Source organism: Carcharodon carcharias, chromosome 32, assembly GCF_017639515.1.
Source record: "Carcharodon carcharias isolate sCarCar2 chromosome 32, sCarCar2.pri, whole genome shotgun sequence".
NCBI classification, from domain to species: Eukaryota; Metazoa; Chordata; class Chondrichthyes; order Lamniformes; family Lamnidae; genus Carcharodon; species Carcharodon carcharias.
The window spans coordinates 13,363,862-13,378,443 of record NC_054498.1 but is presented as its reverse complement, the minus strand read 5'-3'; the positions used below and the strand labels follow the sequence as shown (position 1 = coordinate 13,378,443).

General features: G+C 43.4%; 1 protein-coding gene across 28 annotated transcripts in view; it reads right to left on the bottom strand.

Moving 5' to 3' along the window:
- Positions 1-14,582, bottom strand: part of celf6 (CUGBP Elav-like family member 6) — an 828,179-nt gene that overhangs the window by 48,692 nt on the left and 764,905 nt on the right. The gene's annotated exons all lie outside the window — the stretch shown is intronic.

The window sequence follows — 14,582 nt, the reverse complement described above, 5'->3', positions numbered from 1 at the left end:
ATTTGGCAGTTCCCACTGTGACAAGACACGAGGGGGAACATGTAAAATGGATGGAACATGGGCCATTTACCGATTAACACGATTGCTTTGGAACCAGAAAAAAAATGAGGGAGTTAACCGTGCAAATAAAACTGACATCTGACTCCCTTTCTGTTGTTTATGTGTTGGAAATTCCTCAGCAGTGTCTTCCAAAGGTTAATGGACTGCTTCGTGCCTGCACCTTCACTGAATCCCTCAGCAGAATATCTTGACAGAAGTTAGCCCCGTGCAGAGCCACAGTTCACAAACTGCCTCCTGCAACAAGCAGTTGTCTTGCAGATGAAGTGCTGGGGTGTGACTCATTGCTGTAGCCCTTATGCGTCATTGCAGTGTTTAGATTTTATATCTTGTCAAATCAAGGATGGGGGCCAGGACCCTGCTCCACATACACCATTAAAGCAACTGAAAAGATTTCTTTGGTGCATTTAGTCCTTTTCTACATTTCCTGAGTGCAAGATTGTTGGATGCTGTACCTGCTATTGGCTGAGTAAATAAGCACCAATCACTTGCAATCAGAAAAAGTACTCTGGCATCTGCCTTCATTAGCAACAATAGTGAATTGTTCACCTGATCAGAGAATCTCTAGCAGTCATAAAACAACAACAGCTTGCATTTATATTGCACCTTTAACATAGCAAAACATCCCAAGGTGCTTCACTGGAGCATTTTCAAACAAAGTTTGACGCCGAGCCACATAAGGAGACATGAGAACTGGTGGCCAAAATCTTGGTCAAAGAGGTGGGTTTTAAGGAGCATCTTAAAGGTAGACACAGAGGTAGAGAGGGAGGAGAATTCCAGAGCATATGACCAAGGATACTGATGGCACCTCGTCAATGGTGCACTGATGCAAATTGGACGTGTGCAAGATTCCAGAATTGGACAAGTGCAGAGAACTTGGAGGGTTGGAGGAGGTTACAGAGATAGAGAGGGTCGAGGCCATGGAGAAATTCGAAAACTAGGATAAGCATTTTAAAACTGATGCGTTGTCAAATGGGAGCCAGTGTAAATCAGTGAGCATAGAGGGGGGATGAATGAAAAGGACTTGGTGCAAGTTAGGATATGGGCAGCAGGCTTTGGATGAACTCAAGGTTGTAGAGGTAATGAGGATCAAAGAGATAGTCTTATTGAATACAAGTTCTCATTGATTGTTTCTTTGGCTAGCCTCCCTATATTTCCTCTTCTAGGCTAACTAAAAGCCTGAGGAATGAAGATAGTTACAGTGTCATTGAGACAGGAAAGCTGCTAAAACACTGGTCAGTGACCTATGGAATGAGAGCACATCCAGGGAAGGTTAATGCCCCCAGTGTTCAGAGGGTTAATGGTGTCAAGAAAGGGATTAATCTTTTGACAGGCATTTCAAAAATGTTTTTAATGATTACCACCAGTGACTTAATAATTCAAATCTAGGTCCCTGGTGGAGTTAGTAGAATGGGCAGATAGATGGTGAATGTAGTTCAGTGCAGAGAGACGTAAAATTGAGAAAAAGTGGGGGCAAGAGGAAAAATACCTGATGTGGTAAAAATTTTAACAGAGAGGAACAATGAGCTTCACAGATACACATATCGTTTTTTAAAAAAGCAAACGAGAATATATTTTTTTCATGGGATGTGGGTGTCGCTGGCAAGGCCAGCATTTGTTGCCCATCTCTAACTGCCCTTCAACTGTGTGGCTTGCTGGGTCATTTCAAAGGGCAGTTAGTGGCAACCATATCACTGTGGATCTAGAGTCACATGTAGGTCAGGCCAGATAAGAATGGAAGGTTTCCTTCCCTGAAAGACAGGAGTGAACCAGATGGGTTTCTATTGATGATTCTTTCAGGGCACCATCATTAAGACTAGTTTACAAATCCAAATTTGAATTTAAATTCCACCAGCTGCCATAGTGCAATTTCAATCTGTGTCCCCAGAAAATTAGCCTGGGCCTCTGGACTACTAGTCCAGTGACATCACCACCATGCACCCTGCCAAAAGACACCCACCCACCCCAAAATTATGGGTTTTATATATCAGGCATTGAACAGAAAGGAAAGAGACAGGCATTGTGTACAAAGCTTTAGCTAGGTCTCACTGGAGTATGGCTTGCAGCTTTTCACATCCACCTGCTCAAACAATATTAAAACCACAGTGTAATGAATACTCAGCCAGGAATGAAAGATTATAACTATGAAGAAAGGGTCAAAAATTGGCACGGGTACTCTCGAATTGGAGAAGTTACTGAAGATTTTCAAAATTAGGTATTAGTGAAAGTTTGTTTCCACAGTTTGACAAAACGATAACAAAGAAAATAGGCTGGAGATAACCATAGGCAGAATGGACCGGGATGATTAGATAAATTGCACAGACTGTTAATTGGAACACAAAAAGTTTTACCAGAAATGGCTTCTAAGGCAGAAACTAACTCATCATTTAAAAGGAAATCACATTAACAATTGAATAGGAAAAAAGGATATATGGAAGGACCATCGAAATGGAGTTAGATTCAATGGCTCCAACTGAATCATTGTCACCAGTGTTGGCACACTGGGCTGAATGGCCTCCTGTGCTGTAACTTCCATGGTTCCGCTGATGAGATGAAAGCCCTCTTGACAAAAAAAACGCAGAGTTCATTTATCCCCTGGGTGGTAAAATAAAATTAAATAAACAGGGCAATTATAATGGCCTTGAAAATCCATGGGGCTTTGAACCAGCTCCTGCTGAAACTTTGGCACTTGGCCAGGAAATCTCCTAGGAAACTGACGGGACTGGGTGGTACAAAACCTCGGATCCTTATAATGAGGAGACGTTTCATCAGTCTACATTAAGTTTATGACCCAGAAAAAAAATTATGATGAAAATATATTACATATATCTGAAGGATTAAGCTTACATTGTAATGGAGTGGTGAATGTAATTGAATTCAGTTTATCTATATTGGCTTAGACCTTTCAGTCAGTGACAATGCGGGGTGCATTACCACTGTCTGCAAAGTTTTCTCTGACTCGACAGAACTGCCCATTTTACAGCTGTATTTTCCTATCCCGGCTGAAGCATAAATGGGCAATGCAACTGCTCCTATGTACGTCCAACAAACGCAAGAGAGTTGGGCAGAGAGGAGGACGCACCCCCTTATTATGACAGGAGCTGCCACATACAAGTACATTCTTAAAAGTCTCAAGACCTTTAATGAATGAATAGGGGTTAGTGAATGGGTGGGTTGAGTGGGTGAATGAGTGGATGGGCAGGTGGGCGAGGTGATTAGATGGCGGAGTGGGAAGTTGGGTTGGCAGGTAGTCAGGTGGTCAGGGAGGGATGGTCAGGTTGGTTCACGGGAGTAGTGGGGCACTTGGGGGTTTGGTTGGATGGACAGGGGGCTAGTTGGGTGGTCGGAGGGTAGGTGGGTGGGGGATAGCCTTGTCTGGCCGGGGGTGAGTCAGGTGGTCAGAAGGCTGGCCGGATGGTTGGTCGATAGTCAGGGGGTAATTGGGTGACCGGGTGGTTGTGGTGTGTTTGGGTGTTGGCTGGGTGGTCGAGAATTAGTTGCATAGTCGGGGGCAGTTGGAAGGTAGTTGGGGATGTGGCTAGATGGTTGGGGAGTGGTTGAGGGGGTAGCCGGGTGGCTAGGGGGATTGCCGGGTGGTTGGGGGTGATCAGGGGCATAGTCAGGTGGTTGGGCAGTGCGTGGGGGGGGGTGTGAATTCAGGGAAGGAGGGGATCAGATGTGTCGCTCAGTTTAGTTACCCTAACTAACCAGTGAGTTAGATCAGATATTAAACTGTCTAACATTTCCAGGGTAAGTGCCGCGTAATCTGGTCCAAGTCTCTGCTCTGAATTCAAGATCAGAGATATTTACGAATGGACTTGGGCAGCAGGGAATCTGTCCTTTGGAAATCTAAACTTCCCAGTAATTTCTGGGTATGTTTGTGCTTTGGGATTTCCGTAGGTTCTGCACATCTCCCATGTTGAATGAGCTGGCTGAACCCCAAAGGACATAGCTGCTAGACTGGGTCTGTGGCTGGTGGTGAGGGAACCAGCAAGAGGGAAAAACATACTTGACCGCATCCTCACCAACCTGCCTACCACAGATACATCTGTCCATGACAGTATTGGTAGGAGTGACCACCAGACAGTCCTTCTGAAGCCGAAGTCCCATCTTCACATTGAGGATACCCTCCATTGTGTTATATAGCATTACCACCATGCTAGATGGGATAGATTTCAAACAGATCTAGCAACTCAAGGCTGGGTGACCATGAGGCCCTGTGGGCTTTCGGCAACATCAGGATTGTACCCAACCATAATCTGTAACCATAAGACCATAAGACATAGGAGCAGAAATTAGGCCATTCGGCCCATCAAGTCTACTCCGCTATTCAATCATGGCTGATAAGTTTCTCAACCCCATTCTCCCGCTTTCTCCCTGTATCCTTTGATCCCCTTACCAATCAAGAACCTATCTATCTCGATCTTAAATACACTCAGTGACCTGGCCTCCACAGCCTTCTGTGGCAATGAATTCCATAGATTCACCACTCTCTAGCTAACCTTATGGCCCAGCATATCCCCCACTCTACCATTACCATCAAGCCAGGGGATCAACCCTGGTTCAATGAAGAGTGCAGGAGGGCATGCCAGGAGCAGCACCAGGCATACCTAAAAATGAGGTGTCAACCCGGTGAAGATACAACAGAGGACTATTTGCGTGCCAAACAGCATAAGCAGCAAGTGAGATACAGAGCTAAGCGAGTCCCATCAAAGGATCAGATCTAAGCCCTACAGTCCTGCCATATCCAGTTGTGAATGGTGGTGGACAATTAAACAACTCACTGGAGGAGGAGGTTCCACAAATATCCCCGTCCTCAATGATGGGGGAGCCCAGCACATCAGTGCAAAAGATAAAGCTGAAGCATTTGCAACAATCTTCAGCCAGAAGTGCCCAATGGATGATCAATCTCAGCCTCCTTTGGAGGTCCCCAGCATCACAGATGCCAGTTTTCAGCCAATTTGTTTCACTTCCACATGATGTCAAGAAACAGCTGAAGGCATTGGACATTGCAACGGCTATGGGCCCTGACAATATTCCGGCAATAGTACAGAACTTGCCGCACCCCTAGCCAAGCTCTTTCAGTACAGCTGCAATTCTAGCATCTACAAGGCTATGTGCACAATTGCCCAGGTATGATCTGTACACAAAAAGCAGGACAAATCCAACCCGGCCAATCACTGCCCCATTAATCTATTCTCCATCATCAGTAAAATGATGGAAGGGGGTCATCAGCAGTACTATCAAACAACACTTGCTTAGCAATAACCTGCTCATTGACGCTCAGTTTGGGTTCTGCCAGGGCCACTCAGCTCCTGACCTCATTACAGCCTTTGTCCAAACATGGACAAAAGAGCTGAACTCCAGAGGTGAGGTGAGAATGACCGCTCTTGACATCAAGGCAGCATTTGACTGAGTCCAAGGAGCCCTAGCAAAACCGGGGTCAATGGGAATCAGGAAGAAAACTCTTAGCTGGTTGGAGTCATACCTAGCACAAAGGAAGATAGTTGTAGTTGTTGGAGGTCAATCATCTCAGCTCCAGGTCATCACTACTGGAGTTTCTCAGGGTAGTGTCCTCGGCCCAACCATCTTCAGCTGCTTCATCAATGGCTTTCCTTCCATCATAAGGTCAGAAATGGGAATGTTTGCTGATGATTGCACAATGTTTAGTGCCATTCACGACTCCTCCATGTCCATGTCCAAATGCAGCAAGACCTGGGCATTACCAAGGCTTGGGCTGACAAGTGGCAAGTAACATTCACGCCACACAAGTGCCAGGCAATAACCAGCTCCAACAAGAGAGAATCCAACCATCGCCTCTTGATATTCTAAGGCATTACCATCGCTGAATCTCCCACTACCAACATCCTTGGGGTTACCATTGACCAGAAACTGAACTGGACCAGCCATATAAATACTGGCTACAAAAGCAGGTTAGAAGTTAGGAATTCTGCTCACCTCCTGACTCCCTAAAGCCTGTCCACCATCTACAAGGTACAAGTCAGGAGTGTGATGGAATACTCTCCACTTGCCTGGATGAGTGCAGCTCCAACAACACTCAAGAAGCTTCACACCATCCAGGACAAAGCAGCCCGCCTGATCGGCACACCATTCACAAAGATTCGCTCTCTCCACCACCAACGTACAGTGACCGCAGTGTGTACCAACTAGAAGATGCACTGAAGGAACTCAGCAAACCTCCTTCGACAGCATCTTTCAAACCCATGACCACTACCATCTAGAAGGACAAAGACAGCAGACACATGGGAACACCACCACCTGGAATTCCCCTCCAAGCCACTCACCATCCTTCCTTAGAAATATTTTGCCGCTCCTTCACTGTCGCTGGGTCAAAATCCTGGAAATCCCTCTCTAACAGCACTGTGGGTGTACCTACACCACATCAACTACAGCAGTTCAAGAAGGCAGCTCACCACCACCACTTTCTCAAGGGCAATTAGGGATGGGAAATAAATACTGGTCTAGCCAGCGACACCCACATCCCATGAACGAATATAAAGAAAAATCTCTGAAGATTTAGAGACCAGAAGACTTGGGCCAATTAAAAGGTAGGAATGATGATTAAACTTCTGCTTGGATTGTTGACTCTCCTGCAATGTCTGGGCTTGATAACTATTAGATCCCATCATTAATTTGACAAATTTGAATACATCTATCATTTTTTTCTTCCATTGCACAATACCTCACATTTATCCATGTTGAATTTCATCCGACATCTAGTATATCCATTTAAAGGCTTTTATCAAACTTATTTTAGCCGTTTTGAGTGGTAGTTGAAAAATTAGTCTTGGTTAGTCCAATTTGGGTCCAAATTTTGCCAAGTTGAACTGGCATGGCCAGTTTTGCTTCATTCTGATTGCTAAAGTTTTAATGGACACAGCTCTCCCAAAGGCTCATAGAGTTAATTGCCTACAGTCATCCACAAAAAACTGCAGTCCCCTTATCACGTCATCTATTTCTTGAATGATTACAGTGGCTGCGTCACCACAGAAGATGGTGTTGACATCACAGAAGTTCACCTTGACAGCCGGAGCTAATACAGATAGCTGCAATCAATAGCTGGTATTCATTTAGATCAATTTCAACTAAGCTCAACAGACCTTAGGGAACTGTAATCTTCTGAATTATTACATAATCATAATTATTATAAAGGGAAATAGCTAATTATTAGAATTTTCTGCAGCTCCCTGTTGCTTTCACACTTTATGCCTTAAAATACCAGACCTGAAGCTTGCTGGCAACTGAGATTGTAGAATTCCTTCCATGTGAATGGGTTAAAAGGACTGTGGGTGACAATTTTGATTTAAGGTGCAGAAGAAATTCTAAAGAATTTTCTTTGGCTGCCCTTGCCTTGCAATTTTAAAGCATGAAGTAAAATAATATGAGATCGTCAAAAACTCTGCTCCTGTGTTTTAACACAGAGCAAGTCCCGTTCACCTATCACCCCCCGTGCTCACTGTCCAACGCTGGCTCCCCCTCAAGCAAGGTCTTGATTTTAAAATTCTCATCATTGTTTTCAAATCCCTCCAAAGTCTCAACGCTCCTTGTCTCTGTAATCCCCAGCCTCATAGCCCTCCAAGATATCTGAACTCTGGTCCCTTGAGCGTCCCTGATTTTATTGCTCCACCATTGGTGGCCGCACTTTCAGGTGCCTTGGCTCTACATAAGGGAATTCCCCCTACACCTCTCACCTCACTTTCCTCCTTTAAGATGCTCCTTAAAACCTACCTCTTTGATAAAGCTTTCCGTCGTCTGACCTATGTCATGATAAGCCAATTATTGCCATGAACTACTTACGGGCATATTAAACTTTTTTAAGAAAGATGTCTGTGTTTTTAAAGAAATACAAGCAAGGACACCGAGCAATCGATATCTGATAAGGTGATCACTTTATGAAAAAATTCTTATGTGGATTATATTAATTCACGTGTCCTGAGAGAACATGGAATGTTGCACCTGAAAAGGTGTCATGGCTTTCTTCAAACAGAGACACTTGAAAGGAAGATAGGAAAGGAACAAAAGACTGAACTTTAATCTCCTGTGGTTGCAGATATAAAAGACTGATAACCAGATCTCAGCAGACATCTAAAATCCATCTCCTGTTTATTCATATCTCAGAATGTGTAAATTGGTCAGAGACCCAAGAAAGCAGACTCTGGGTGCAAGACATGCTTTTATCCACCCTTACAGGAATACACAGAGCAGTGCTAGTGCACTGGTGTGCTGTGAGAGTGACAGCTCAAAAAGACCAACTAATCACCCCTGCAGTTGCAGGTGAAGTCTCTCTCTCTCTCCCCCTCTCTCTCACTGTTGCTGGAGGCAAGGTTCAGCAAAGCCACAATCAAAAAGGAAATAGGACAGCCTCTTCAGCTACCCTGCAGAACCAAGTGTCTCCAAACCAGCTGCTAAACTGCCAAAGTCAGCTCTACCAGAATCACCCAACTTAACCGCTGTAACGTTTCACCATCTATGCCTCACGTACAAGCCAAAGACTGATTCGTATATCTTTTTAAACTTTTATTTGGAGTCCTAACTTTTGATTTCTGATCTGTGCTTTTGTGTGTTGTACTTATTATTTTTCTCAGGTTTTTAGTAACTAATAAACTTACTCTTTCCTTGACTCAAGAAAACCTGGTTAAATTGGCTCCTTCTAAAGGTAAATGCGGTTGGACTCAGAAAAAGTATCTACGGGGAAGGGATCCCATTTAAATCAACCTTGTGGCGACTAACCGAGGCTGTTGAATAAAGAAAGGGTGCCAGCTCAATCCTCCTCGCCTGGGAGCAGAACAAAATTGGGGTCCCATTCGGGAAGTTAACAAATTGGGGGACCTTGGAAGTTAACAAATTGGGGGACCTTGCCCGGGGACTGTTCGTAACACTAAATATTGCCTTATATGTAGCTCGGTGCCATACTCTGTTTTATAACGCTCTTGTGAAGCACCTTGGGACATTTCAGTGCATTACAGGCACTCTTTGAATGCAAGTTGTTGTTGAATTCAGCCCAGTATTAACCACCCAAACCTCAGCATGTGGAGGAATCCAAGTTTATTTTGATGCAACTTTATAGAACTGCAGCCCACGGTATATTGGAAGTGAAGAAATTTTACATTTTACTTATATAAATATAAGTTATTGTTGTTGAGATGAACTGAGAGACACAAGGCAAACATTTGCCTTTGAGGTGTCTAGGGTTACTTGGCATTTCAGGAGAACATATTTTCCCAACGAGTACATGAGCGAATCATACCATCCATCCCCTGGCCAGTTGCCCAAGTCTGACATTTATTTTGACCCATTTTAAATTCCATTGAAGGCCGAACAGTTGCCTGGATCTACATATATCTAGATCCTGTCTCAATCCTGTCCAATGGCAAGCCTTGTCCTTGAACTCTTATCAAGGTCACTCACAGCTCTTGATTACAGTCTGCATTCTATTTGGTGGCAATTATTCCCAGCACCTTAGTTTGGGGTTTAGCCACAAGAAATTAAAGCGGGAAAAAAAGCCTGATAATTCATACATAGTGAAGCCGTGAGAGATTATAGAATGTCGTTCACGAGCCAAGTAATGTCATGTATACACAAAAATTATATGCACTTTTAAAGTTTTTATCAAAATATCTTCCGCCTTCTTCATATGTTTCACAGGTTCTGGAGAGGCCACATAATGGCATGTGATAGACCACAGTAAACTGGATTAATTACTCAAGAGATTTTCAGGAAACATCTATCAATTATTGCCGATTGGCTTGTTATGATACTACTCTTCTCATCCAACTAGATAATGATCCTGTTCATGGTGTGCGCAGTTCATTAGGATACAGGTGCCATTTTTGGATATGTATTCTGCCTGAAATGCGGCCTACTTTCACATTCAACAGGTCTGAATGTGCGTGGGTGGATAGAGGGGGTGAGGGCAGCATGACCTGAGGCATCTCTCTCTGTAACCGAGCAACTGAGGACACCAGTGGACATCAGTATCAGTAATGGGCAGCTTGAGCTACCTCTTTTGTACCACCTCTCTGAAGCGAGGTCTAGCTGTTCTGTTACCGCGGTAACGGCTACACCTCAATGCAGTCCTTTCAAAGGAAGTCAGGTCCCAGTGATGATATTAATTGTGTTGATCTCATGTTTGACAGCTGCAACAGAACCAAACATGGCCCTTTCCAATTTCATTCATTAGCCAACTTCAGAACTGGTTGACTCTGCTGATTTCTACTTCATTTATTCAGTCCACAAGGCTCTAATTGTGTTGTCTGTTTAATAGTAAGCATAGTGCACTAATTATCTGCAGATAATTACAATAAACGAAAACTAGTGATAGAAGGCTCCTCTCCAGTATAAATAGCCCTTGTACTATAAAGATAAATGAAGAAAACAGCTGATGGGTGCTTAGCTGTTGTATTATCCTTTGTGATTTATCAAAGAACAGTCATTATCCAGCTGTTACAGAGACCAATATCATCACTACTTTAATCAGCAGTTTTGTGCCAATCATTGGGTTGACATCAGAAGGTGCAACATTACTGCATTAACACATTTTTCTTTCTGCACCAGCTCAACCCAGGTGTTAATTCCAGGTTATTGAGAATTTCATAGCCGTGCTTTGGTGAGTTTGTTGCCAATATTGCACAACCTGGGCTGAATCTATGCTTTGGGGGTGGAAAACAGGAACCGGGATTGTTTCCAGGTCCCAAGGCCGGCCTAAGGGGAAAGAATCACCCTTTGGGGTTTCTCACCCTTAATTAGCATGGCGACGGGTTCTCTGTCCAATTAAGGGCAGTGGGTGGTCTCTCAAAGCTGGAGGGCCAATCAAAGGCTTTCAAACTTGTGAGGCTCTGATGCCTGTTAAATAGCAGAGAGGGACTTCAATATGGAGGCGCTCTCTCACCAATGTTTTTAAAACCTTAATTAAAAAATGTTCCTGTAGTTAGGCCACTATGGTTGTATTTTGGTGGTATGGGCAAGGGTTGGTAGAGAGCCCCTGTGCAAGGTAGTATGTAGAGGGCTTGCCTAGAGTGCTACCCCCCCCAACTAGCCTGCTGGCTAAACTGCAAGGAGCCAGCCACCCAACTGGAAAATTCCACTGGTCTCCTTTAATTGCTCTTAACAAGTCTTTTAATGAGCTTAAAATAAAAGCAAAATCTGCAGATGCTGGAAGTCTGAAACAAAAACAGAAAATGCTGGCAAAACTCAGCAGGTCTAGCAGCATCTGTGGAGAGAGAAAAACAGAATAACATTTCAAATCCATACAACCCTTCTTCAGAGTGGATCTGGAATCACATGTAGGCCAGACCAGGTAAGGACAGCAGATTTCCTTCCCTAAATGGCAGGAGGGAAGTAGATGGGTTTTTATGACAATTTCATGTTCATTTTTCTCAATTCCAGATTTCTTAATTAAATTGAATTTATATTCCATAACCTGTTATAGTGGGATTTGAACCTGTGCACCCCAAGTAATAGCTCAGACCTCTGAACCAGTAACTCAATGATATTTTCACTGTGCCACTGACTCCCACAATAGTCAAAAGGTGCAGCCGAACAGTCAAGCACCTGCTGGGGACATTAGTCATGTTATCATAGAGTTGAGCTATAGAAGGGTATTTGTAAGATCTACTGTACATTGGCAGCTACATTTAGCCAGATAAGATCTACTTTCCTCCTATCATATGTGCACTGCTCAAACTACATGGAGCAAACTGAGCCTTCAAAAAGATTTTAATCATAATTCTTGAAGATTTATAAAGGTTCTTATTCCTCAGTAAGTGTAAGTTATTCTATATCAATTTGCATATTTAATTTAACTTAACGAGCAGTATTTGATGACGTTGGCCTAGCTCGTTGGGCTCACGCCTGCACACTGACCTTAAAACTCTGCCCCGATTTTCCTTCCAAATGCCCTGGATCCCTTTATCTTCCTGGTCAAATGGTTTTAACAATTTAGATCCGTGAAACGGATCACCCCTCGCTCTTCTATACCCAAAGGAGCGCAAGTCAAGCTTACACCACTTGTACAAAAGCAAAATACTGCAGATGACAAAATGAAAACAGAAAGGGAAGGTGCTGGAAATGCTCAGCAGGCCCTGGGAGCGTGTGTGGACAGACAGAGCAGCTTTTCTGTCCACAGGTGCTGCCTGAGCTGCTGTGTAATTCTAGCGTTTTCTGTTTGTATTCATGCCGCTTGTCCTTGTCAAGGGTCCTGACACCATCCAGGACAAAGCAACTCAATTGATCAGCACCCCATCCACCACCCCTCACCACTGGCACATAGTGGCAGCAGTGTGTATCGTCTACAAGATGCACTGCAGCAAGTTGTCAAGTCTCCTTCAACAACACCTTCCAAACCCATGACCTGTACCACCCAGAAGAACAAGGGCCGCAGGTGCATTTGAACACCACCACCTGGAAGCTCCCGTCTAAGTCACACACCATTCTGACTTGGAAATATATCGCCATTGCTTCACTGTCGCTGGGTCAAAATCCTGGAATTCCCTCCACTCCCCACAAGCGCCCAACAGGTCACAGGTTCGGAAGGCGTTGTTGAAGGAGACTTGACAACTTGTTTGCAGTGCATCTTGTAGATGGTGCACACTGCTGCCACTGTGTGCTAGTGGTGAGGGAGTGGATGTACCTACACAACAAGGACAGCTACAGTTGACAAAGGTGGCTTTCCACCAACTTCTCAAGGACAATTAGAGATGGGAAAACAAGAAAAAATATTTGGATAAAAACAAAAAAACTGCGGATGCTGGAAATCCAAAACAAAAACAGAATTACCTGGAAAAACTCAGCAGGTCTGGCAGCATCGGCGGAGAAGAAAAGAGTTGACGTTTCGAGTCCTCATGATCCTTCGACTCGACTCAAGTTCTCTCAAAGGGTCATGAGGACTCGAAACGTCAACTCTTTTCTTCTCCGCCGATGCTGTCAGACCTGCTGAGTTTTTCCAGGTAAAAAATATTTGGAGGCTATTCTGAGACTCGCTAAAAATCAATAGATCAAATAACGACTTTTAGAAAATAAATGCCTTCACTCAAAAGAGCTCAAAAAATGTGGACTAAGCTAACTTGAACCGGAGCACCATAGATGCAACTTTTTGATCCTAATTCAACAGGAAAGACACTATGGATAAAGCTGTAGAACGGCAGGACAGGACTTAAAGTAGCATTTACAGCAGTTTATTGCACAACAAACAAGGCAAACAGCAAGTTAACTTATATCTATTCACAGAGTCTATTTGACATGGGTCTCCACAAACTACAGCAAACAGAACTCACGCCCACAACTGCAGCAGCTTCACCCGACATAAGCAGGGTGCTTCCTTCAGCGATATACAGTGAGTGGAGGATAATTATATAATATCAATTGCATGAAACGTATCCTAGCCACCTACAGTGTTGCAGTCTCTGGAGGTGACTGACATGTCAGTTACCCAATCATCTGCTGTCTGTCCAGGGGGAGTGGTGTCACTATATGTCACTACGCATCATTGTAAGAGACGTTACACTCAGGAGTAAAGATAGTTTTCTAAAGTACGGATGAGAGTGTGTGCTAGGGATGAGGGGGCACTTATTGTGTAAATAGCAACATTTTGCGAGTCAGAAAGAATTATCCTTTTCATTAATCTCATTCACAAGCTGGAATGATTCCAGAATTAGAAAGTATTTAGTCAAGCTTCGATGAGTTTCACTTCAAATTAAACAAATTTCAATTTCACTCACTAATGCTTATCTTCCTGTTTAGATTTGCCCTAAAGACTTTGGAATTGCACAAGAATCGAACCTGGAGATGCTTAGAACTGGAGACACAGCAATAGAAAGCAGAAGCGCAAAGGGAAGATTTGCCAAATTATTGGCATTCAGAGATCTTAATTGTTTCTATTTCAGTGTACACAATGAAAAAAAACATGAAATCCTCAATAGGAAAGGGCGTTGCGGTTATTATAACACCTGAAAGGAATGATGTCATAGATTTTCTGATTAGGAAGCCAAAGGAAGTTTTTATAGTAAGACTGATGACCATTTAGTAGTCCTTGAGTTTGATCATGTCAGGCATGGGGGATGTGGCGGGGTGATCACACAGTGAACAAATTAAGCCAAACCACTGAAATGGAAGCAAAACGCATTATTTAGCTGGTTAGGAAATTAAATCAAAAGCAGTTGTACTGTTGTTATACAAGGTAGTGAGCAAACTCTTTGTGCAGCATTGCAATTTTAGTAAAAACATAGCTTGCAAGGTCAGATGTTTCTGGGTATAAGAACTTTCATATGAGGAAAGTTTGTTTAGTGTTAGCCTAAAGAAATGCTCCGGGATTATGAAGAGAAAAATGAAGTCAAAGGACAGGAGGTGTGGCACTTCCAATTTAAACTCAATAAAATGCTGAATAAACTCCTTGTAAAAAGGAAATGATAGGTTTTGAAATTCTCAGCTACAGGCATAAAGGACATAACATAAAGGTAATGGGAGAGGGCATTTTATGGAGACCTTTTCAGCTCTCACTAAAACTTAGT